Genomic DNA, 25536 nt, shown 5'->3' with positions numbered 1-25536 from the left:
TTAAAGCAGAGATCGTGTCCCCTTATTCCGGGATTCTCATCAACACGGTCGTGGGTAACCCAACCGCGCCATTGATTACGGCGCTTAGAGATAAGCGAGTTTTACCAGGCTGGTGGGGACATGTAGTTGTGTCCGCCCATATAAGGGGATAAGGATCCACCTTTTCACCTACGCCTTCTTCCTCCTCCGCCTATCCATTCTCGCGCACTCGAGCTCCAGCGCCCAAGTCCGCACTCCCAACCTCAACCTTCTCCGGCCATGTCCGGAGCGGGAGGCAAGTGGATGGTGTCGTGGTTCTAACTCTGACCGTGATGTAGGGGGGTATGTATGGAGAGGCTAGATCTCAGCAATTGGGAAGTTGTAAACACACCAAGATGTACGAGTTCAGGCCCTTCGCGGAGGAAGTAACAGCCCTACGTCTCGGTGCCCGGAGGCGGTCGACTGGATTACTGGCGTGTGAATAACAGGGGTGTGAACCCTTCATACTGAGGAGGGGGATGGCTTATATAGAGTTCGCCAGCCCCCTCCTGCCCTCTGTAATGCAGGGTTTAAGGTACATTTAAGGTTGGGCGTTACTGATAACGCCCCTAATAAGTGCTATAATGACCATAAAGACTACTTGATAGCCGACCGTTTGCCTGCGGAGTGACTTTAGGTCTCCTGGCGGTCGAGTGGTTGGCTTCATGGTCGAGTGATAGCTTCTTGGTCGAGTGTCTTGAACCCGTCGAGTGGGATACCTTCAAGTCGATTGAAAGGTGACTTCTTCTAGGGATGTCCTAGGATAGGGCTTTTTGGACAGGTCCGTGCCCCTACCCTAGGTACATGGCTTCATCATTAGCCCTCGAATGGATCGAGGTTAGAGTGGGGAAAGAGTTGGAGATCTTTCCGACTGGTTCTTTGGGCTACGTGAGTGCCTCGTTTTGGGCCCACCACCACGGATGACGTCATCAACCTCTTTCAGTCGCCTTGATCCATTCCAGGCCTCTCGTCGAGTGAATTTCTTTACTTGTGACATACCGAGTGCCGGCGCGAGCGGGGTCTTCCATTTTTACAAGTTGTTCTGCGGCCCACGGATGCCGCGGGATTCGGATTTCGGGAAGCGTGCGGGACGGGAGTGGCCGCAATAATCGGAAGCGATAAAGTGGAAGCTCCTCGATCCCCGCGTCGCCTTTTTTGCCATGTACCGCGTGCGCGTCTGCTGCGGGATTTGACTGGATAGCCTGGGCCTACCAGTCAGCCACTCGGAAGCGGCCCCTTATAAGTTGCCGGCTCGGGGTTTCCAAACAGTGCGCTTCCTTCCGCTTTCTTCTTCTTCTCTCCCTTCGCAAGTTCCTCCGCCACCTCCGCTCTCACCTTAGTGCCGCAAGCCCGCTCGAGACTTTGCCGACGATGATGGTGAAGGGCAAGACGTCTGCTTTGGAGTGCACGAAGAAGGCGGCGGCGGCGGGGAAAGGGAAGAGGTCTGCTCGGGGTGGATCTTCCTCCAGGACCGCTCTGCCCAAAGGTTGGATCCAGGGCGACTAGATGCCGTTGGTGCTCCAGCAAGAGGATCTCGACGACATGGTCGAGGGGGGGGGTCATTCCCCATGAAGCTGCGCATCTCCCGGGGGGAGAGATCGAACCTCAACCCCGTGATGGTGAGTGCGTGCTCCTAGCCACCCACATCGACCGCGGGTTTTCTCTGCCGCCTCATCCTTTTTTCCGGAGTTTCCTGAACTTCTTCGGAGCGCAGCTCCACCACTTCACTCCCAACTCCATCGTATACCTTGCTGCTTTCATTTCCATGTGTGAGGCTTTCTTGGGTTGTCGCCCCCATTGGGGACTCTTCAAGCACATCTTTACCTGCTGTTCTCAATCGGTCAAGAAGGCCAAGTCGAGTGATGAAAGGACGCAGGTGATCCAGCTGTGCGGGGGCCTGGCGATCCAGACGAGGGGAAAGAGTTGTTTTCCATCTATCACTTTCCCGGAGTCGGTCCGGGGCTGGCAGGCGACCTGGTTCTACTGTCAAGACCAGGCGACCCCAGGACAGTCGACTGGTCTCCCCCCTTTCTCACTCGACCAAGCTGAAAAACCTGCTTCTCTGAAAGTGGCGCCGGAGGAAAGGGCCCAAGTCAAAGTGCTGGCCGGTCGAGTGGTTGAGCTTGTCCGTGAGGGCGTGACGGGCATTGATTTGCTGGAGGTCTTCCTCCGGAGGCGCATCCAACCGCTCCAGGCTCGTGACCACCCGATGTGGCTGTACTCGGGTCTTGACGACACCACTCGGATCCACCCGGAGGAGGTCACTCATGAGATGCTGGAGGGGTGGCTGTCGAGCATCACAGGAAACAAGGACAACCCCCGAGGAGCCAGGAGGGTAATTCCACTCGACAACTCGTACGACGTGGACCAGGTATGTCTCTATGCTCCTGACTGAGATCTTGTTTTTCTTCATTGGTCTTCTTTGAGTTGGTCGATTGACCTTTGTCTTGTCTGTTGTTTTTCAGGCGACTACTGAGATGTACTCGATGCCCAATGGGGCATAGGGGCCAACTGAGGAAGGGGAGGCGAGCGGAGGTGAGAGCGGGGACGATCAAGGCGAGTGGGAGTCCGACGGTGAAGGAGAGGGAGGTGACGACATCGACTCCAGCGAAGAGGAGGAGGAGGAGGTTGAACCCCCCCCCCCCCCCCCCGCCCGGAGGGGCGATCCAAGCTCACACACGATCCAGCGCGGGAGCGTGGCAGTGCGACTGCTCCTGTTGGTCAGTCGTCGAAACGCCCTCGGACCTCTTCTCCTACGCCGACTGGAAAGGCTCCCAAGCACCCGCGCGCAGCGCCGTCCAAGCCGCCCAAGGCTCTGCCCAAGATGAAGATGGCCGTCCCCACCATTTCTGGGTAATAATAAAACTCGCTTTCCTTTGTCGACCGTGGACGGATCCTTGGTCGATTCACTGAGCCAACTGACTGACTTTCGAGATTTGCAGCGGTGCTACTTCTGAGGTCTCCGCCAAGGACGGCGACCAAGAGATGGAGGATGCTGTTACCTCCAACCCTGGTACGATTACTGACGTTCCGCTTTGAGTCGACTGAACATTTATTGCAACTCTGGTCGATTGAATGTTTTCCTTGTAGCTCCTCCTCATGTTATCGACCTCCCAGATGACAACTACAACGAACCGCTGAGAGTGAGGAGGAAGAAGAGGGCGTCGGCTGACAAGACCCCACAATCCACTCCGGCGCCTGAGGCCGTAGCTCGGGATGATGGCGAACCCACTCGGGTTTCTGTGACTTTCGCCATTCCTCTGACGAGTGTGCGGCCCTCGGCGTCGACTGCGGATCCGTCTTCGCTTTTTGCTACGTACCCCGTCCCTGAGGACCAAGCGGCTGCTGCAAAGGAGGCTGTACGCCAGGCGGGGATCATGATGGAACAAGTGAAAGTGGCTCGGGAGGCCTGCCAGGCAGCTTATGACGCGAGCTTGGCTCTTCAGAGTAACGTCCAGGTCAGTCGACTTCAACACTTGGTCTGTTATGATATGTTGTTTGAAGAATCTCTTTTCCGAAGATCTTTATATCCGTACACCCACTGGGTGTGTCTGCCAATTCTTGGACGAGTGGGGGCACGCTAAGTGCACCCACTGGGTGTAGTCCCCGAGACTACGGTGGACTGATGGCAGTCGACTGTAGTCTTTATATTGAGTTATTGTAGCTGTGTTTCTTCACTCGGTCTGGTTGGGCCATGTCGAATGGAACGGTATCCGGTCGACTGCGGGCAGTCGACTTTTTTTTTATAGTGGGGGCACGCTGAGTGCACCCACTGGGTGTAGTCCCTGAGACTACTGTCGAATGTTTTTGCTTCGGCTGTAGTCTTAGAAACGCCATCACTGTCTCTTAGTTACTCGGAAGCAACTTGTCTTGGACTTGACTTCGAGGGCCGGTCGGGTGGGATAGGAACCGGTGGGGGCACGCTAAGTGCACCCACTGGGTGTAGTCCCCGAGACTATGGTGGACTGCTGGCAGTCGACCGTAGTCTTAGTATCTATTGCCTTTGTTGTTGTTGTTTTACTGTAATGATAACTTCTCCCCTTTGACTTCAGAAATCTTGCGATCTTGGAGCCTGCTTGGCTGACTTGGAGAAGCAGCAGATTCAACTGAACCTTGATCTGGAGCTGGCCAGAACAGAGCTGTAGAAGGTCAGAGACGGCGCCGCAGGTAAGACGATTTTGTCGACTGGTTAGCTTTTAGGCTTGAGTATCCTTCTGCTATTTCCGATTCAATCATCATTTCTTCACAGAAAAACTGAACGAAGCTCTGGCGAAGAAGGATCAGGACTTGGCTGCTGCCCGTAAGAAGGCTGATGACAAGACTGCTCTGGCCGTACAGAAGCTGGCTTCGGTTGACCACTTAGAAGAAGAGAATACCAAGCTGAAGACCGCTCTGAACGAAGCCAACAGAGAGTGTTCACGTTGAAAGAAGGAGAACCTCACCCTGAACGAGAAGATGGAAGGCATCGCTCGCAGGAGGGACGACCTGGAGAGCTACTTGAGGAGCCTCGCCAAGAGGTTGTACATCAAGCTTGAAGGTGCACATTCAGTTCCGACTGGGTTTTTTTTGTGTCGACTCAGTCTATGAAAATTGACTTATCCTTGGATCGTGTATGCAGAGCTTTGCCAGAACTTTGAAGAGTAGACTGGGCGGATCGAAATAGGTTTGGATCCAATCAACTCTCCCGTGAAAGATGAAGCTGCCATGAATCTGCTCCGACTGGAATCTCGCGTTGACGGCGTCGTGGACTACTTGGCTCGACTGAAGGTTGCCATGTCAAGGATCGACCCGGCACTTTGGCCAGAGGCTACGCTCCAAAATGATCTCGAGTCTCTGATGACTCGACTTAACGGAATCCCTGACCGAGTGCAGGAGTGGAAGAAGTCTTCTGCTCGGTGTGGCGCTGATGTGGCTCTGTCTCTGGTCCGCGTCCATTGCAAGGAGGCGCGAGAAGAGAAGCTGGCTGCCATCCAAGTTGCCAATACCAGGAAGCACGACTTTCAAGATTTCATGGAGACTTTCATCGCTGCTGCCACCCGTATTGCAGACGGGATCGACTTGGACGAGTTCATCGCCCCTTCCAGTCCTCCACCTGAGGAGTGAAAAACTTTTAAGCTCCACTTTAAATTTGCCTCGGAATGCCGAGTGGATTTTGTAACCGTTAAACTCCGTCGAGCTGAGGGCTTGATTACTTTGGCCTGAGGTCTGGGACCTTTTAGGCTTTATCTGATCTTGATTTCTCGTTGAATATCTTCATGGTTTGATTCGTCGAGTGGATCTTGATCTTCACTCGGAATAACCTTGTATTTGCGGCGCAGCTCCGAAGGGGAAGGTAGCAGTCGACTCGCAGATTGGGCTGTGTCTTGTACTTAGGCGAGCACTGGGCTGCAGCTAAGCCCCCGAGTGGGAGGTTTGCTCTCCACTCGGTAGGATTTTTAAATACTTAGGCGAGCGTTGGGCTGCAGCTAAGCCCCTGAGTGGGAGGTTTGCTCTCCACTCGGTAGGATTTTTAAACACTTAGGCGAGCGCTGGGCTGCAGCTAAGCCCCTGAGTGGGAGGTTTGCTCCCCACTCGGTAGGATTTTTAAACACTTAGGCGAGCGCTGGGCTGCAGCTAAGCCCCCGAGTGGGAGGTTTGCTCTCCACTCGGTAGGATTTTTAAACACTTAGGTGAGCGCTGGGCTGCAGCTAAGCCCCCGAGTGGGAGGTTTGCTCTCCACTCGGTAGGATTTTTATATACTTAGGCGAGCGCCTGACTGCAGCTAAGCCTCTAAGTGAGAGAAGTTAGGCGAGTACTGGACTGCAGCTAAGCCCCCGAGCGGGAGGATTGCTCTCCACTCGGTAGGATTTTTTTTTCAAACTTAGGCGAGTGTCTGACTGCAGCTAAGCCTCTAAGTGAGAGAACTTAGGCGAGTACTGGACTGCAGCTAAGCCCCCGAGTGGGAGGATTGCTCTCCACTCGGTAGGATTTTTTCAAACTTAGGCGAAACGGATTCGCAGCTAAGTCACCCACTAGGGGATTTTGTATGCAAACAAGAGTGACAGCAATTATTGGGACGCTCTTGTCTTTGTTAAAAATGAACTGCAGATTTTTTTTCTTATTACATCTCGTCCAAGGGAGAACTCAAGTGTAAAAGGGGCAGAGTAGTTCCGCATTCCAAGCTCGTGGCTCGTCGGTCTGGTGATCAACATTGTAGAGGTGATATGCTCCATTGTGGAGGATTCTGGTGACGATGAAGGGACCTTCCCAAGTAGGAGCAAGTTTGTGTGGTTTCTGTTGATCCACTCGGAGGACCAAATCTCCTTCCTGGAAGGCTCGGCTCTTCACATTTCTGGCATGGAATCGACGCAAGTCTTGCTGATAGATGGTCGATCTAATCATAGCCATTTCCCTCTCCTCCTCTAGGAGGTCGACTGCGTCTTGCCGGGCTTGCTCTGCTTCGTTTTTGTTATAAAGCTCGACTCTGGGGGCGTTGTGAAGTAGATCACTCGGCAGGACGGCTTCGGCTCCGTAAACCAGAAAAAATGGCGTTCTTCCGGTCGATCGGTTCGGGGTGGTCCTCAGCCCCCACAAAACCAACGGAAGTTCGTCGACCCAAGCGTCTGTTGCGTGCTTGAGATCACGCATCAATCGAGGCTTCAATCCTTTGAGAATCATACCATTTGCTCTTTCAGCTTGTCCATTCGACAGAGGATGCGCGACCGACGCGTAGTCGACTCGCGTGCCTTGAGAGGCGCAAAAAGCTCTGAACTTGTCTGAATCGAAGTTTGACCCATTGTCGGTGATGATGCTATGCGGGACCCCATATCTGAACGTCAGCCCTCGGACGAAACTGATAGCAGTGCAAGCATCGAGATTCTTGATAGGCTTGGCTTCAATCCATTTGGTGAACTTGTCGACTGCCACAAGCACATGCGTGAATCCGCTCCTGCCTGTTCTCAGTGGACTGACCATGTCCAGTCCCCAGACAGCAAAGGGCTAGATGAGTGGAATGGTTTTCAGGGCTAATGCAGGCTTGTGTGACATGTTGGAGTAGAACTGGCAACCTCCACACTTGTCGACTATCTCTTTTGCCATCTCATTTGCTCTTGGCCAGTAAAATCCTGCTCGGTATGCTTTAGCCACAATGGTCCGAGAGGACGCATGGTGACCACAGGTCCCCGAGTGAATATCATTAAGGATCATCTGACCCTCTTCTGGTGTTATGCATTTCTGACCGATTCCAGTCGCGCTTTCCCTATACAACTGTCCCTTTATGACTGTGAAGGCCTTGGATCGGCGGACGATCTGTCGAGCCTCTTCCTCATCCTCCGGGAGTTCTTTCCTCAAGATATACGCGATGTATGGTACCATCCAGTCAGGAGTGATAGCCAAGACCTCCATGACTAGGTCGACCACAGCAGGAATTTCGACTTCAGTCGGATCTGTGGCACTTTTCGGTTGTGGGGCTTCTTCTACGAAGGGATCCTCCTGGACAGACGGCGAGCGTATGTGCTCCAAAAACACATTGCTGGGAATGGCTTCTCTCTTGGAGCCTATCTTTTCCAGATCATCTGCTGCTTAATTTTTCAGTCGGGGGATGTGATGAAGCTCTAACCCCTCGAATTTCTTTTCTAGCTTTCTTACTGCGTTGCAATAGCCAGTCATAGCTGGGCTTCTGACGTCCCACTCCTTCATCACCTGATTAACCACCAAATCTGAGTCGCCGTAGACCATGAGGCGCCGGACGCCGAGTGAAATGGCCATGCGCAACCCGTACAAGAGTGCTTCATATTCTGCTTCATTGTTGGAGGAATCAAAGTGAATCTGGAGAACGTATCTGAGCTTATCTCCTCGGGGGGAGACCAATACTACCCCAGCACCGGAACCGTTCAGCATCTTAGATCCATCGAAGAACATGGTCTAGTGCTCCGAGTGAACTTGAGTCGGGAGTTGCTGTTCAATCCACTCGGCGACGAAATCTACAATTGCTTGGGACTTGATAGCCTTCTTTGCTTCAAACTTGATATCTAGGGGGAGGAGTTCAATCGCCCACTTAGCCACTCGACCAGTTGCATCTCTGTTGTGCAAGATCTCTGACAGTGGAGCGTCGCTAACGACTGTAATGGAATGGTCAGAGAAGTAGTGTGCAACCTTCTTCGTGGTCATGTAGATCCCATATACAAGCTTCTGGTAATGGGGATATCTTTGCTTTGAAGGGGTCAAAACTTCAGACACATAATATACTGGGCGTTGAACTCTGAAGGCCTTTCCTTCTTCTTCCCGCTCGACCGTGAGTATTGTACTGACAACTTGTCCTGTGGCCACAATGTACAGCAGCAGAGGCTCTTTACTGATTGGGGCAGCAAGCACCGGCTGGGTGGAGAGCAGAGCTTTGAGCTCTGCAAACGCTGCGTCAGCTTCTGGAGTCCACTCGAACTTGTCAGACTTCTTCATCAGTCGGTAAAGAGGCAACGCCTTTTCACCGAGACGAGAAATGAATCGACTTAGAGCGGCCAAGCAACCTGTAAGTTTCTGGACATCGTGTACACGCACAGGGCGCTTCATCCGGAGTATGGTGCCAACTTTCTCGGGATTAGCGTCGATTCCTCGTTCGGAAACGAGAAAACCGAGTAACTTTCCACCTGGAACTCCGAATGTGCACTTTGATGGATTGAGCTTGATATCGTATCCCCTGAGGTTAGCAAAGGTTTCGGCAAGGTCAGTCAGTAGGTCGGAACCTTTCCGTGACTTAACCACAATATCATCCATGTATGCTTCTACGTTCCGACTGATCTGAGTGAGTAAACACTTCTGAATCATCCTCATGAACGTGGCTCCAGCATTCTTGAGGCCGAAGGGCATGGTGACATAACAGCACCCAAATGGGGCGATGAAAGCCGTTTTGATCTCGTTGGGTCCATACAGACGGATCTGATGGTACCCTGAATAAGCATCTAGAAAAGACAAACGCTCACACCCCGCGGTCGAGTCCACTACCTGGTCGATGCGGGGTAGAGGGAAATGATCTTTCGGGCAGGCCCGATTAATGTGTTTAAAGTCAATGCACATGCGAAGTGACTTGTCCTTTTTGGGGACCATGACTACATTGGCGAGCCACTCGGAGTGGTAAATCTCTCAGATGAACTCCGCTGCTAAGAGCCGAGCCACCTCCTCGCCAATAGCTTTCCTCTTCTGGACGGCGGACCATCGAAGATGTTCTTTCACAGGCTTGAACTTCGGGTCGACTCGTAGACGGTGCTCAGCCAGCCCCCTGGGAACTCCAGGCATGTCAGAAGGCTTCCATGCGAAGACGTCCCAGTTCTCACGGAGGAACTGGATGAGCGCTTCTTCCTATTTGGAGTCGAGCGTCGTCGAGATGTGAGTCGGAGCAGCGTCGGGGTCGGTCGGGTGAATGTGAGCTGGCTTAGTTTCACCGGACGACTGAAAAGCAGATTCTGAAGCAGGCTTCTTGGCTCGTAGCAATTCACTTGGATCAGCAGTCTTCTGGTACTCTTGTAGCTCAACAACTGCCATCTGAGCGTCAGCAATCTTCGATCCTTTCTGAAAACACTCTTCTGCTTTCTTTCGATTGCCGGTAACGGTGATCACACCTCTGGGGCCGGGCATCTTCAACTTGAGATACATGTAGCATGGTCGAGCCATGAAGCGTGCATAAGCTGGCCGGCCCAGAATAGCATGATAAGCACTTTGGAAGTCCACAACCTCAAATGTCAACTTTTCCCTGTGGTTATTCTTTGAATCACCGAAAACCACGTCGAGAGCAATCTGGCCGAGTGACTCGGCTTTCTTTCCAGGAATGACTCCATGGAAGCACATGTTGCTGGCACTGAGCCTGGACATCGGAATGCCCATCCCTTTCAATGTTTTAGCATACAATATGTTCAGGCCACTGCCACCATCCATCAGGACTTTGGTCAGTCGAGTTCCTTCGACAACTGGGTCGACCACCAAAGCTTGCCTCCCAGGGGTGGCAATGTGCGTAGGGTGATCGGACTAGTCGAATGTGATGGCAGTCTGAGACCACTTCAGATAACTGGGTGTCGCCGGAGCAACCATATTCACCTCACGGTTAATGACTTTCAGTCGACTTTTGCTTTCGACATCAGCAAAAATCATTAGGGTGGAATTGATTTGGGGATATCCGTCATCGCTATCTTCCTTGTCCTCGACTCTGTCCGACTCTTTTTCCTTATCTTTGGGTTGTTTGCCCTGAAACTGCTGGATCAGGAGCCGGCACTGTCGAGTGGTACGCTTTGGGTAAATGAAATTACCCTCTTCATCTTTCTTGGTGTGGATGTGACATGGCAGATCCAAAACATCATTTCCATCTTGATCCTTGACTTTCTTGGGCTTCCAGGGGCCTTTGGGTTTCCCTTGAAATTTCCCTGGGTTGCGGCCAGGGCCTCCCCAGGGGCGGCTGGCTCGGCCTTCCGCTTCTGCTTCCGACTGGAATTGCCTCCGGTTTCCTGGGCGACTGCTTTCTGCTTGACACTCCAGAGTCGATCTTCATCTTCTCCGTTAGCGTATTTGGTGGCAATTTCCATCATCTGATTCAGGGACATTTCTCCGGTCCGACCGAACTTCAGGTTCAACTCTCTGTTCTTGACGCCTTCTTTAAAGGCACAAACTGCTTGGTGATCCGGTACGTTCTCAACTGTGTGATGCAAAGTGATCCACCTCTGGATGTAATCCCTCAGAGTTTCACTCGGCTTCTGAACGCAAGACCGCAATTCTGTAAGGCCTGTGGGTCGCTTGCATGTTCCCTCAAAGGTTGTGACAAACACTCGAGAGAGATCCTCCCAAGTGTAGATGTTGCTGGGTGCTAACTGATTCAGCCATGCTCTGGCCGAGCCCTCTAACAGGAGAGGCAAATGCTTCATAGCCACCTCATCATTGCCATCGCCAATCTGTACAGCCACTCGGTAATCTTCGAGCCAAGTGTCAGGCTTAGACTCACCGGTGAACTTGCTGACTCCAGTCGCCAACCGAAAGTTGGGAGGAATCACCGCGGCCCTGATGGCTCGACTGAAACACTCTGGCCCTGAAACACGTATTTTGCTGTTGGCGGGCGCATCTCTGTTCTGGCCTTCCCGATGAGCCCTGTTCCTGTCAACCAAGCCTTGAACGAGGACAGATCTCGCGTCAAAGCCTGGGTCCCTGGGGTCGACGGGAATCCTCTGCCCAACGCTATGAGGGCGCCTGTCATCTCGATGTCGAGGCGCATATGACCCACTCCTCGGGGGAGGGGTTGGCACTCGACGTCGATCATCACGATCGGATCGGTGATCATACTGCTCATTCCTTCTGTACTGATCATGCCGGTCGCCATGTCCCTCACGCCTTGGGGGCGACCGCGCGCTGTGAGCCGACTGGACTGTATCTGTTGCAACGGATCGACTGTGGATCCTATTCTGCGACTGAGAAACAGCGGAATTCTGGTTTCCCGCCGCCCGGAGCAACGCTCTGATCTGTAACAAGCCCCTGCCAGCCTCCGACTGGGAGGGCTGAATCGATTCTGCTATACGGGCCGCGGCGGCCAAATTCTGAACTGGGGTTCGGTATACCTGCGTCGGCGGGAAGAGCTGGCGTCGACTAGACTCGGGAGCCTGCTGTCGCGCTTGCTCGTCGAGTGCTCGCTGGAGATTCTCCAGTCGAGTGCGCTCGGCCAAATTAGCCAAGCGCGCGTCCTCCAAGGCCCGGGCTTCGGGGGACTCTCCGACAATAGGAGTGCGGAGTGCGTCCGTGTTCCGGCGGCGAAGCTCCTCTCGATGTAATGACGTGAGAGGTTCGGGGAGATACTCATCGTGGGGATGCGACGGGTCGCCCCCACCCGCGCCTCCATTAGCGCGAGGGAAACCGGGAGGACTGTGCGTTCCATCGACCGCCAGGATCTCAGCCGCTGGGTCGCTGCTGTCGCACTCGGATGTGCACTCGGATGCGGTTCCTCCCCCATTTCCTCCGCGGACTGGGCTTCCCTCTCCACCCATTTGTCCGGGGGCTCATGTTCTACTACGGCCTGGAGTTCCACGATCTGGCCCCGAACTTCGTCCTCAACATCTCGGCGTTTATCGTCGTGCGCGAGGCCTTCCTCCGCATCCGCCCCATTTCGGGCTCTGGCTCAAGACTTTCAACGTCAAGCCGAAGGTGGTGCGTGGCAGCCAGGCGGAGTGCGGAGGCGCCATGGTGGGCAAGATGGACAACGTCCTCTGGCTCGAGGGCTCCTTTGTGGAGACCCTGAAGGGATGGCAATCTGGGTGGTTTTACATCACCGAGCCGCGCGACACCGAATGGGTCGCACCCCCCGAGTTCCGGTCCGGACCCCCAACGCGGCTCACGTCCTGGAAAGAGACGGGCCTATCGTGGGGTAAAAAAGGAGAGCTAACCGGACTCCAAACATGCGTCAAAACCCTAGTGGACAAGAAGCTCAAACTTGTCAACGTAGTCCAGGTTATGCTCATCCGCTTGATCCTCCCGTGCCAACAACGGGCTTTCAACCTGTGGGAGTTCGACCCGGCGCGGCACCAAACTCTGAGCAGGCTCTTCGACACGACGTACGAAGATGCCTGAAAGGTGCTTTTCAAGGGCGTCGAGGCTCCCGCATCCGCTACTGAGGATCGCGGTAAGCTGTTTTTTCCTTTTACAGGGTATCAGTTTTTCATAGTTTGACTCCATGCGGGATCTAAACTCCCTTTACCTTTGACAGGATTGGCAGGTGACCTCCGGATAGATCAACTGTCCGGCTCCTTTGCTCGAAGGCCCAGCGGATGCTCGCTTAGCGAAGCTGCTGGTTCCGGCACCCTATGTGGTGCCGGAGAAGAAGGTCAAGAAGAAGGCCACGGGGACTCAAAAGAGTGCCCGACGCCCGGAGGTGTCGGATTCATCATCCGACGAATCCAAGACGCACTCCTCCCATGAAGACGAGGAGGAGGAAGAAGAGACCCCTCCCCCTCCAGCGGGGGAAGGGAAGAAAAGGAAGGCCACCCCAACTGGGGAGGTCGAAGGGTCCAAGAAGGGAAAACCCCTTCCTTCGGACTGCTCCACCGACACCGACGGCGGCGGAGAGGAGTTGGCGCCTAGGGCCAAGCCCCTGGCCAAATCGTAAGTATCCGAATACCAGAGTAATTCATAGTATTCGTTTATTGCACAGCTTTCCTTACATCGAATATGTTTATGCAGCCCGCCCAAAGACCGGCTCGACGCGTCGTCGAGCGCCTCACTGGACTCATCGGATGTGAACTCGCTTCCGACGGCTTCCTCCCCCCGCCCTATGGACGACACCGAAGTGTTGTCTCAACAGGTTCCAAGCCGGGAGGAGGTGGTCCTGGAGGCGCCTCAAGGTGACCTCCCGGACTCCAGGAATAAAGGGGATGAAACCCCTCGGGGCTCCAAGTCCGGCTCAGGGCCCGACACTGCTCCGGAACCTTCAAAGGTTCTAGAGTCCGGCGGGCGACCTCCTTCCAAGAGGAGCAAGCCCACTGTGCCAGTGACCTCCGTCCAACCGGGGGCGCCAGACAATCTGTTGGAGGTGCTCGAAGGCGCCTCCATCGACGAGGGCACCGCACTATTATGAGTGCGGTGGTCCAGAAGGTTCAGTCCGCCAAGAGCGGACTGACTGAAGCTTGTACTAGCCTTTTGACAGGCTTTGAGGTAAGTAAATAATGTGAAAATAGTTATTATCGCATAGATAGTAGCCCCTAATGCTCTGTTGGGCATTCACGAAGAAAAGCCGAATAGAGGATCAAAAATTCGCAGGAGTCTAACAAAGGACTCAATATGCGTATGCAGGCTTCTCTGCTGGCATCCGCCGCACTGACTGTGGAAGTGGACACACTGAAGCAGAGCCTCGAGAAGTCCGAGCAAGAGCTCGGGCGTGCCAAGAAGCAGCTCAAGGAGAAGGAAGGTAAGAAATACCTTGTTTGAATATGTATAAAAAGGGTGCAATTGCAAAAATAACAGGTTCAACATGGCTATTGTAGGGGCCGCGTCTGAGGTGGCGACCCTTAAGCAAGCGCTGCTTGAGGCCGAGAAGAGTGCGGCCGCGGAGCGCACCGAGCGGGAAAGTATGAGGCCGAGGTTGGCAAGGTGTGGCAAGAGCTCCAGGTTCTCATGAAGAAACATGAGAGTTTGGAGCTTGACTCGAAGACGCGAGCGTCCGAGCTTGCGGTGGCTATTGAAAATGCCAAGTCTGCCAAGACCGAATCCCAGAAGACCCTCCGGGAGTTGGATGAGGTGAAGAAGATAGTGGTGGGTAAGGCATTCTTTATGCAAAGCAAACATATAAACATGTGTTACTTGGTACTTACCCGAATCTGGAGCTCTCCAGGAGCGTTCGCAGATCTTCCCCGGAGTGTGTCCGATGCCGCCGCATTCTATCAAGCCGAGGAGGGCAGCTCGACGGAGAAGGTGTTCTGGTCTCAGTATGCTGAGGCCGGACACCTCGTGCCCCTGAGCGACCAGCTGAAGCAACTGGTCGAGCTCCACAAGGCGGCCGAACAGGCCATAAAGGGCCTCCTAGTTCGGCTGTGGCCTGGGGAGGCCCTGCCTGGGAGCTATTTCGGGCTGGTGCGGCTGGTGGAGGCCTGTCCAAGGCTCGAAGTCATCAAGCGCTCCGTCTGCATTGAAGGTGCCCATAGGGCCCTTGCCCGTGCTAACGTGCACTGGGGCAAGCTGGATGCTGAGAAGCTTGTGAAGGACGGGCCACCGCCAGGGAAAGAGCATCGCAAGCCCGAAAATTATTATAAGGATGTTCTGAAGGGTGCCCGCCTTGTGGCGGATGAATGTTTTAGGGATGTAATTTTTTAGTAAAACTCACTCGTTTTTGTCCTGTGCGCTGAAAACTTGTTCATATGCGCTGAGCAATGCTATTGGAATTTAAAATATTACCTTCTGTGCGGCTGTTCATCTATTCTGAGAGATGGCGAGTCGTCGGCTTCCGCCCCCTTGCCGCTAGTGCTAGGGTGTTCGGGGATAAACCTGAGCGCTCTTTTTCCCATGTTTGGGTCCTTCGAGGGAGGCGCTCAGCCCAACGAACAAGGCAATCGGACTATAACGCGTGAACACTCTCACTTAGCCATAGAATTCTATAATTTTAAATTTCGGCGAAGCCCCTAGTATTCGGAAGACCGAGTTCGGGGCGCTATCCACGCCTTGGCCGGACAGAGCCGACTCCTCGCCCTAAGTGGCATAAGTCTTTAGGGACTTGAAAAAACCTCTCGAACAGCGACCATCTCTCGCTTCATCATGACAGTCAGTTTTAGCTTTCTCCACTGAGGTGCTCGGCCCAGCTCAATTGGGGCACAATCGCAGTGGTTGTCCTAGTGCTACCTTAGCCGATATAGCGGAATGTAAGGCACCAAAACATAGGAGCCGGGCAAACCCAACTATTGACCCAAGACATGATTCGGAGCCGATGCATATAATGCTATAAGTTCGGGGTGCCGCACTTGTGAAAGTGTTCGGACTTCTCACACCATATTGAGGGGTACTGAAGCCCCTGGCGTATTTTGGCCGTACCAAATTGTACGGGTGCAACATGTCATTAAGGAACATATATTTATAAAAGGATAATGCAAAAATAGACAAAAGCTATGCATTGTTTATTAAAAATAGCTGCAATCAAAGCAGAACGATACAAATAATGTGACAAAAAGTTGGACTATGTAACATGTCTGATCCAGGGGCAAGCTGCGGAATAGTATGCGAAACAGGTATACTGCTCGTGATAGAGACCACCTGTGAGTTTCGTAATGCGGCATGGCTTGTCTGCCTCCCTGGTTCTTGCATCGTTTATGCGGCAATTGAACTGCCGAACAGGCCTTCCGGAGAATGGAGTCCTGAAAGTAAGAGAAAATTAAAATATCGGCAGCCCCTGGTGCGGTTTAAGCCGCGTTTCGGGCGTGCCGTGATGGTGCCCCTCCCCCTGTGCCCATGGTATCTCTAGAGCGTAGTTATGTATGCGAAGTACTGGCGTCGCCTTATTGCGAGGGTTGGGGCCGCATTGCTACGCCTACTCGGATCGTGCCAGGCGGTCTTGTTGTAGGTTACTCCGGGTGCGCTTGATGGTGTCCGGTCGTTTAGTGGCCGGACTGGAGAACTGCCTGGAGAGGCTGCTTTGAACTTCCGCTGCAAGGGCCGCCGTGTGCTCCTCCGTTCGGAGGGAGCGTTCGGTGTTTCCATTGACCATAATTACTCCTCGAGGGCCTAGCATCTTGAGCTTAAGGTATGCGTAATGCGGTACCGCGTTGAACTTAGCGAATGCAGTTCGCCCGAGAAGTGTGTGATAGCCACTGCGAAACGGGACTATGTCGAAGATTAACTCCTCGCTTCGGAAATTATCCGGAGATCCGAAGACCACTTCAAGTGTGACTGAGCCTGTACAGTTGGCCTCTACACCTGGTATTATGCCTTTAAAGGTCGTTTTGGTGGGCTTAATCCTCGAGGGATCTATGCCCATTTTCCGCACTGTATCCTGGTAAAGCAGGTTCCGGCTGCTGCCGCCGTCCTTGAGGACTCTAGTGAGATGAAATCCGTCAATAATTGGGTCTAGAACCAATGCGGCGAATCTGCCATGACGGATGCTAGTGGGATGGTCCCTTCGATCAAAGGTGATCGGGCAGGAGGACCATGGGTTGAACTTTGGGGCGACTAGCTCTACCGCGTATACGTCCCTTAACGCACGCTTCCGCTCCCTTTTGGGGACATGGGTTGCGTATATCATGTTCATTGTCCGCACTTGTGGGGGAAAACCCTTCTGTCCACTGTTGTTCGGCGGCCGGGGCTCCTCATCGTCATCGCTATGCAGCCCCTTGTCTTCATTTTCGGCGTTTAGCTTGCCTGCCTGCTTGAACACCCAACAATCCATGTTGGTGTGATTGGCTGGCTTTTCGGGGGTGCCATGTATCTGGCACGAGCGGTCGAGTATTCGGTCCAAATTGGACGGGCCCCTAGGATTCCTTTTGAATGGCTTTTTCCGCTGACCGGATTTAGAGCCTCTGAATCCGGCATTAACTGACGTATCCTCCGCATTGTCGTCGTTAATGCGGCGCTTCTGCTTGTTGCGACGTGACCTGCCACTATTGTCCCTGGTGTCCGAATTACCAGGGTTCTTGGTCATATTGTTGCTACGAGCAAGCCAGTTGTCTTCTCCCGTGCAAAAGCGGGTCATGAGTGTCGTGAGTGCTGCCATAGATTTCGGCTTTTCCTGTCCAAGGTGCCGGGCCAGCCACTCGTCGCGGATATTGTGTTTGAAGGTTGCTAGGGCCTCAGCGTCCGGACAGTCGACTATTTGATTTTTCTTTGTTAGGAACCGTGTCCAGAATTGCCTGGCCGATTCCTCTGGCTGCTGAATTACGTGACTTAGGTCATCGGCGTCTGGGGGTCGCACATAAGTGCCCTGGAAATTGTCGAGGAATGCAGCTTCCAGGTCCTCCCAACAACTGATTGATCCTGTTGGCAAGCTGTTAAGCCAATGCCGAGCTGGTCCTTTAAGCTTGAGTGGGAGGTATTTGATGGCGTGGAAATCATCATCGCGGGCCATGTGGATATGAAGGAGATAATCCTTGATCCATACCGCAGGATCTGTTGTGCCATCATATGATTTGATGTTTACGGGGTTGAAACCCTCGGGGATTTGATGACCCATTATTTCGTTTGTAAAGCAGAGTGGGTGTGCGCCGCCTCTGTACTAGGCTATATCGTGACGTAGCTCCAATGAGCCTTGTCTATACCCCAACCTTGCTGACCGTAGTCCGGCCAGGGCTCTCCTGATAAAGAGAGAGACTTTAGTGACTTCAGGATATCGCCAAAAGGCGAGTGCTGAAAGATGTCCACGGCAGTGAGCTCCATGATCGGCGCCCAATCAGATTCGATCGGCAGGGGCGCGGGGGGCTCGGAGTCCGGAGAGGAGTCCGGCTCCTTGGAGCCACGGGTCTCGTGGAGTACGGGGCTGGTGCTTGGCTCAATCGTCGTTGGGGTTGCAGCCCCCGAGGTGGCATCCAACCGCCCATCCTCGATCGGCACAGTTGGCTCCGAGTTAAGGGTCGAAGCCGACGTGGGTGCGGCCTCCAGGGCACTGTTCGGTAGCAGAGCTAGATCATGCTTGTCGTGACAGTGCGTCGCGCTCAGCAGTGGCTCGAATCCTTCGAAGATCAAGTCCCTGTGGATGTCAGACGTGTAGTTTAAACTTCCAAATCTGACCTGACAGCCAGGGGCGTAGCTTTCGATCTGCTCCAGATGGCCAAGTGAATTGGCCCGCAGTGCGAAGCCGCCGAAGACGAAGATCTGTCCGGGGAGGAAGGTCTCACCCTGGACTGCATCACTATTGATGATCGTAGGAGCCATCGAGCCTGACGGCGACGACACAGAGGAACTCTCATTGAAAGCACCAATGTCAGTGTCAAAACCGGCGGATCTCGGGTAGGGGGTCCCGAACTGTGCGTCTAGGCCGGATTGTAACAGGAGACAAGGGACACGAAGTTTTACCCAGGTTCGGGCCCTCTCGATGGAGGTAAAACCCTACATCCTGCTTGATTAATATTGATGATATGGGTCCTACAAGAGTAGATCTACCACGAGATCGAGGAGGCTAAACCCTAGAAGCTAGCCTATGGTATGATTGTTGATGTGTATGTTGTCCTACGGACTAAAACCCTCCGGTTTATATAGACACTGGGTAGGGTTAGGGTTACATAGAGTCGGTTACAACGGTAGGAGATATGCATATCCGTATCTCCAAGCTTGCCTTCCACGCCAAGGAAAGTCCCTTATGGACGTGGGACGGAGTCTTCAATCTTGTATCTTCATAGTCCAGGAGTCCGGCTGAAGGTATAGTCTGGCCATCCGGACACCCCCTAATCCAGTACTCCCTCAGTTCTAATATTGCTTTTACGAACCACAGTTGAAGCTTTAGCATGATCGTTTATCCTAACAGGAAAAGGTGGTCTCTCAACATAGGCAGTAGGAACAATAGGATCATTATAAGTGATAGTCTTTTCTTCAACTTTAATAGGTGCAACTACTTTTACTTCTATAGGAGGATGATATTTAAACCACTTCTCCTTAGGGAGATCAACATGAGTAGCAAAAGATTCACAGAAAGAAGCTACTATCTCAGAGTCAAGTCCATATTTAGTGCTAAATTTACAGAAAACGTCGGTATCCATAAAAGATTTAACACAATCAAACTTAGGTGTCATACCTAACTCCTTACCTTCGTCGAGATCCCAATCTTAAGAGTTGCGTTTAACTCTTTCCAATATATCCCATTTGAATTCAATAGTCTTCATCATAAAAGAGCCAACACAAGAAGTATCGAGCATGGTGTGATTGTTATCAGAAAGCCGAGCATAAAAATTTTGAATAATCATTTCTCTTGAGAGCTCATGATTGGGTCATGAATATAACATTGATTTAAGCCTCCCCCAAGCTTGAGCGATGCTTTCTCCTTCACGAGGCCAAAAATTATATATATAATTACAATCACGATGAACAAAATGCATATGATAAAACTTCTGATGAAATTCCAATTTCAATCGTTTGTAGTTCCATGATCCCATATCATCACATAGCCTATACCATGTCAATGCATCTCCCTCCAAAGATAAAGGGAAGACATTCTTCTTGATAACATCATCGGGCATACCTGCAAGCTTAAATAATCCACAAACTTCATCCACATATATTAGGTGCTCATCAGGATGTAATGTTCCATCTCCTGCAAAAGGATTAGCTAGCAGTTTTTCTATCATACCCGAAGGAATTTCAAAGTAGAGATTTTCATTTTCAGTAGGTTGAGGAGCAACTCTTTGCTCTACTGGTCGAGGTGAAGATACCCCGAACAAGCCCCTTAGAGGATTACTTTCCATAGTAACAAGTGACAGTAAATTTCAGCACACTATATAAATTTTTCCTTACCAAATTCCACCTACCAAAGGCGCTTCAGTCCCCGGCAATGGCGCCAGAAAAGAGTCTTGATGACCCACAAGTATAGGGGATCTATATTAGTCCTTTTGATAAGTAAGAGTGTCGAACCCAACGAGGAGCATAAGGAAATGATAAGCGGTTTTCAGCAAGGTATTCTCTGCAAGCACTGAAATTATAGGTAATAGATAGTTTTGTGATAAGATAATTTGTAACGAGCAACAAATAACAAAAGTAAATAAAGTGCAGCAAGGTGGCCCAATCCTTTTTGTAGAAAAGGACAAGTCTGGACAAACTCTTATATAGAGAAAAGCGCACCCGAGGACACATGGGAATTATCGTCAAGCTAGTTTTCATCACGTTCATATGATTCACGTTCGGTACTTTGATAATTTGGTATGTGGGTGGACCGGTGCTTGGGTACTGTCCTTACTTAGACAAGCATCCCACTTATGATTAACCTCTATTGCAAGCATCCGCAACTACAACAAAAGTATCAAGGTAAACCTAACCATAGCATGAAACATATGGATCCAAATCAGCCCCTTACGAAGCAACGCATAAACTAGGGTTTAAGCTTTTGTCACTCTAGCAACCCATCATCTACTTATTACTTCCCAATGCTTTCCTCTAGGCCCAAATAATGGTGAAGTGTCATGTAGTCGACTTTCACATAACACCACTAGAGGAGAGACAACATACATCTCATCAGAATATCGAACGAATACCAAATTCAGATGACTACTAATAGCAAAGACTTCTCCCATGTCCTCAGGAACAAACGTAACTAATCACAAAGCATATTCATGTTCATAATCAGAGGGGTATTAATGTGCATATAGGATCTGAACATATGATCTTCCACCAAGTAAACCAACTAGCATCAACTACAAGGAGTAATCAACACTACTAGCAACCTACAGGTACCAATCCCAGACTTAGAGACAAGAATTGGATACAAGAGATGAACTAGGGTTTGAGAGGAGATGGTGCTGGTGAAGATGTTGATGGAGATTGGGCCCCTCCCGATGAGAGGAGCATTGGTGATGATTTCCCCCTCCCGGAGGGAAGTTTCCCCTGCAGAACAGCTCCGCCAAAGCCCTAGATTGGTTCTGCCAAGGTTCCACCTCGTGGCGGCGGAGTCTCGTCCCGAAATCTTGCTTATGATTTTTTCCTCAACGAAAGACTCCATATAGAAGAAGATGGGCATCGGAGGGCCATCAGGGGGCCCACGAGGCAGTGGGGCGCGCCCAGGGGGGTAGGGCGCGCCTCCCACCCTCATGGCTGGTGAGTGGTGAGGGAGTCCTGGATTAGGGGGTCCTCGGACTGCCGGACTATATACTTTGGCCAGACTGTTGGACTATGAAGATACAAGATTGAAGACTTCGTCCTGTGTCCGGATGGGACTCTCCTTTGCATGGAGGGCAAGCTTGGCGATTCGGATATGTAGATCTCCTCCCTTCTAACCGACTCTATGTAACCCTAGCTCCCTCCGGTGTCTATATAAACTGGAGGGTTTTAGTCTGAAGGACAACAACAATCATACCATAGGCTAGCTTCTAGGGTTTAGCCTCTCTGATATCGTGGTAGATCAACTCTTGTAATACTCATATCATCAAGATCAATCAAGCAGGAAGTAGGGTATTACCTCCATTGAGAGGGCCCGAACCTGGGTAAACACTGTGTCCCCCGCCTCCTGTTACCATCCACCTTAGACGCACAGTTCAGGACCCCCTAACCGATATCCGCCGGTTTTGACACCGACAAGTGGCCCCCTCTGGTAATTCTTGCACTCAGTATTTTTTATATATTCTGGAAATAACTTCCGTGAAGTTTCAGGACTTTTGGAGCTGTGCAGAATAGGTCTCTAATATTTGCTCCTTTTCCAGCCCAGAATCCCAGCTGTCGGCCTTCTCCCTCTTTATGTAAACCTTGTAAAATAAGAGAGAATGGGCATAAGCATTGTGACATAATGTGTAATAACAGCCCATAATGCAATAAATATCGATATAAAAGCATGATGCAAAATGGACGTATCAGAGGCCAACATTCAGCAAAGGCCAACATTCAGCACAGAAAGTAAACAATGTACTCCATTATCCTCCACCGATGGAGCTTCTTCGCAAAGGTCCAACTCTTGTACCAGTTGTGGGTCGACGATCTGCATCATCTTGTCAAGGACGTTAACCTCTGCAAACTTGGCAATGATTAATCCGTCCTTGAACATGCCATCTGTTGGGCTCTTTCATATGAATATTTCAAGGAGAATGACCCCAAAGCTGTAAACATCTGAGTAGAAACTTGACCACCCTCTCCATATTCTGTAGATTGCATATATCAACAGATTGGTTTAATCTCACACTTCCAACTAAATTAGTAAGAAAAACAGATCATAAAAAATAATACCTGGAGCAACATATCCTATGGTTCCCCTGATTGCAAGCGAAGAAACCGATGTCGAGTCATCAAAGGATTATGACATGGGATAGACTTGCAACCGTGCGAGTCCAAAGTCTCCAACATGAGCTACCATGTCATTGTCCAGAAGAATGTTGTTGGGTTTGAGATCACAATGAACAATACTTCCATGGTGGTTATAGTGTAGGTACGCCATTGCATCTGCTATATCCACCACAATGCTTAACCTTTGAGCAAGTGAAACATGTTTTAAAGAGTTGCCATTGTCTTCCATTGAGTATAGCAAGTTATGCAAATCCCCTCCTGGCATGAACTCATACACTAGCGCTTTGAAATCATTTCCGCTAGAATCAATGCTAGAGCATGCAGTTAAGATATGGACTAGATTGCGGTGTCGCACATTTCGCAAAGCATTGCACTCTGCAATGCAGCTCCTCTGTGCTCCCCTTACCTCTAAGCAAAATACTTTCACGGCAACCACATTTTCTTCTTGAAGTATCTTCCCTCTATATACTAAAATGTATCTTCCCGTGCCAATCAAATTGGATACAGAGAATCCATCTGTTGCTCTAGCAAGATCCTTATAGGAAACTTGGGGGGATTTGCTATCAAATGAGAGTGAAGACATAGAACTTCTCATACGGTTTTTCCTTCGCCAAAGCTGCACAAAGATCACCGTAGCAAGCAGTGAGAGCATGCAAGCGAGTGGGATCACTACTTTGACTATTACAGGTAGCCTGTGTTTAGATAAATTTGAAGACATAACAGAACATGAAGCCAGGTGTAAGTTCGATGCCCCACCACAAAGGCCCTGATTTCCATCAATATGTGTGGCAGTTGCGTTCTTGAATATTCCATGAATTGGAACCTTGCCCTCAAGATGGTTGAACGACAGATCTATTTTCTTAAGAAGTTGAAGGTTCCCAAGAGACGCTGGTATTGATCCGGTTAAGTTATTGTAAGACAAATTGAGGACTTTTAGGCCAAATAGGTTGCCAAATGAAACGGGGATGTTTACATTGAAAATATTATTGTCCAAGTCAATGTGTCAAACTTTTGCAATCACCTGAAGTACTTGGAATATGGCCAGATAACTTGTTCGATGAAAGCAGCAAAATCACGAGCTGCTTGGCGTTGCCTACTTCTGCAGGAAGTTGTCCGTGAAGGTTGTTGAGTGATAATCCAATTTTCCTTATTGTTGGAATGTTGAACATCCCCTCTGGTACCCTACTATTAAGATTGTTATTGGAAATGCTCAGTGTTTCAAGAGATTGAAGGTTTCCTAGGCTTGTTGGTATGTGCCCAATGAATTAGTTTGTGTCTAGAAGTAGTTCTATTAATCGGGATAAACTGAAGCCCCGAAAAAAAATCGGGATACATTGAAAAGGGGGGAAGGAATGTAGCTTTAAACATGGTGGATAAGCTTAGCTTTTGAAATTTTTTGAAAGCTCCCGGCCAATGTGGCCCTCGCAGCCTGTCAACCCCGCAGAACCCGTGACCACCCCTCCCATCCTTTACCCGTCTCTCCCAGACCCAGTTGTAGAGGATGACCTCGACGACCCCAACATCTCCAAGGGAACGGGACGAGACAGGCGACGACGGGCATCGCTCGGGGTCAGAAGTGAGCGAGCAGCCGTGCTAGATGTGGCTCGGAACAACGGGAGGAACGCCTCAGACTCACGATGCTCGGAGCGATGGGTTAGCTCCGATGATTCGTGGATGCAGTGCAGCCTTGCCTTACAAGTAGAAGTAGAAGCCTTGCTTGTGGAATTTTCAGGAATCTTAAAACTATGAAGCTTTATGCACAAGGGGCCCTCACGACACTCAAAGACCCATCACAACTGGAAGGTAGAGCAGAGGTAATTTCTTGCCTCAAGGACCGACTATTTCTACATCCCTTCCAGATTCCTCCCAGTCCTACGCATTAAAAAATGCCTTGACTGACATGGGATGCTTCTCAATCCTACCATGTTTAGTAAGTTTGCATGAGATGTTGTCACTGGCAACATATGCAAAGTCTGTTATATAGTGGTGACTTACCAACCATGCATCTTTGTGTTTAATTCCATGGGCTCATAGTGAGTTCATCACAATAAAGAAGAAAATGTGTAAGGCCCTACAAAGTGCAAACCATAAGCACGCTAGCCCTCCCCACATGGTGCTCACCCTTTACATCGTACTAACATTATGACTTTATCAGATCAAAAAAGCATTATGACTTTACACATTTGCACATGCTCTTAGCTGTGGTGAAACCAGATCCGTCACCAGCCGATTTAATGTCAAGAGAGTACATCTGGAGCTCTAGTGTTAGGAGGCCGCCATCCAATGCTATTCTGGAAGAAGACAATGTGTAAGGCCCCAACAACCATAAGCACAGTAGGATTCATTGCACCACTCACATGATAACCATTGTTAGCAGCACGTACTAGCATTATGGCTCTCTACACATCTGCACATGTTGTTACTATCAAACATGATCCGTCACCAGCGGATTGAATGGCAAAAGAGTACATTCGGAACTATCGTTGTACATTAACTATGGTACCAGATGGTTTACTATTAACCAAAAAGGTTGTGGTTTGAGATGAACATGACCTGTACCCGATGAAGTACATCGCATCTTTTGGACTGCAGAACCCTAGTTCAGACCAGCTCAAATGTGGAGTGTACATAGTACTCGCTCAAGTTCTGGGATCATTGTTTTGGAAAAGAAACTTCAAGGTTGTGCTAAGTAATGCTTTGAGCAACTAATTGGACTCCATTTTAGTTCAGGCTGTGATTTTCCTCAGACTACTTTGTAACAGTAGTAGCAACCTTTTTTGTTCTATTTCCTTTCTTTTCTTTGGTAATGGTTTCTTGTTATATGTAACATCCCAAATTTTCAATTTGGAATGTTATACATTAGATCATCATTGCATATCATATTTTATTTGGTTTTGGTTTTGATCCTAGAAATTCTACGCAACTCAAGGACCCACGGAGAGAGTTGGGGATTTCGTTATTTTCATATGAGAATAGGATCATTTGATTTTAATTATTTTATCATCAATTATTTCTATTACAAAAATATGAGAGAGAGAATAAAATGACTTTCCCAAAATAAAGAAATATTTAGGATTTAATAATAAAATCAAATAGGATTTTATTTTGGAGTTTTTCGTTATTTTATTTGAATTT

At 50.5% G+C, this 25536-nt stretch overlaps 1 pseudogene; it reads right to left on the bottom strand.

Moving 5' to 3' along the window:
• Positions 1-21988: 21988 nt before the first annotated feature.
• Positions 21989-24425, bottom strand: LOC123083894 (receptor kinase-like protein Xa21; annotated as a pseudogene).
• Positions 24426-25536: the final 1111 nt, after the last annotated feature.

This window comes from Triticum aestivum, chromosome 4A (assembly GCF_018294505.1).
Source record: "Triticum aestivum cultivar Chinese Spring chromosome 4A, IWGSC CS RefSeq v2.1, whole genome shotgun sequence".
Classification (NCBI taxonomy): domain Eukaryota; kingdom Viridiplantae; phylum Streptophyta; class Magnoliopsida; order Poales; family Poaceae; genus Triticum; species Triticum aestivum.
The sequence above is the reverse complement of the archived record's forward strand: the minus strand, read 5'-3'. Positions and strand labels throughout refer to the sequence as shown.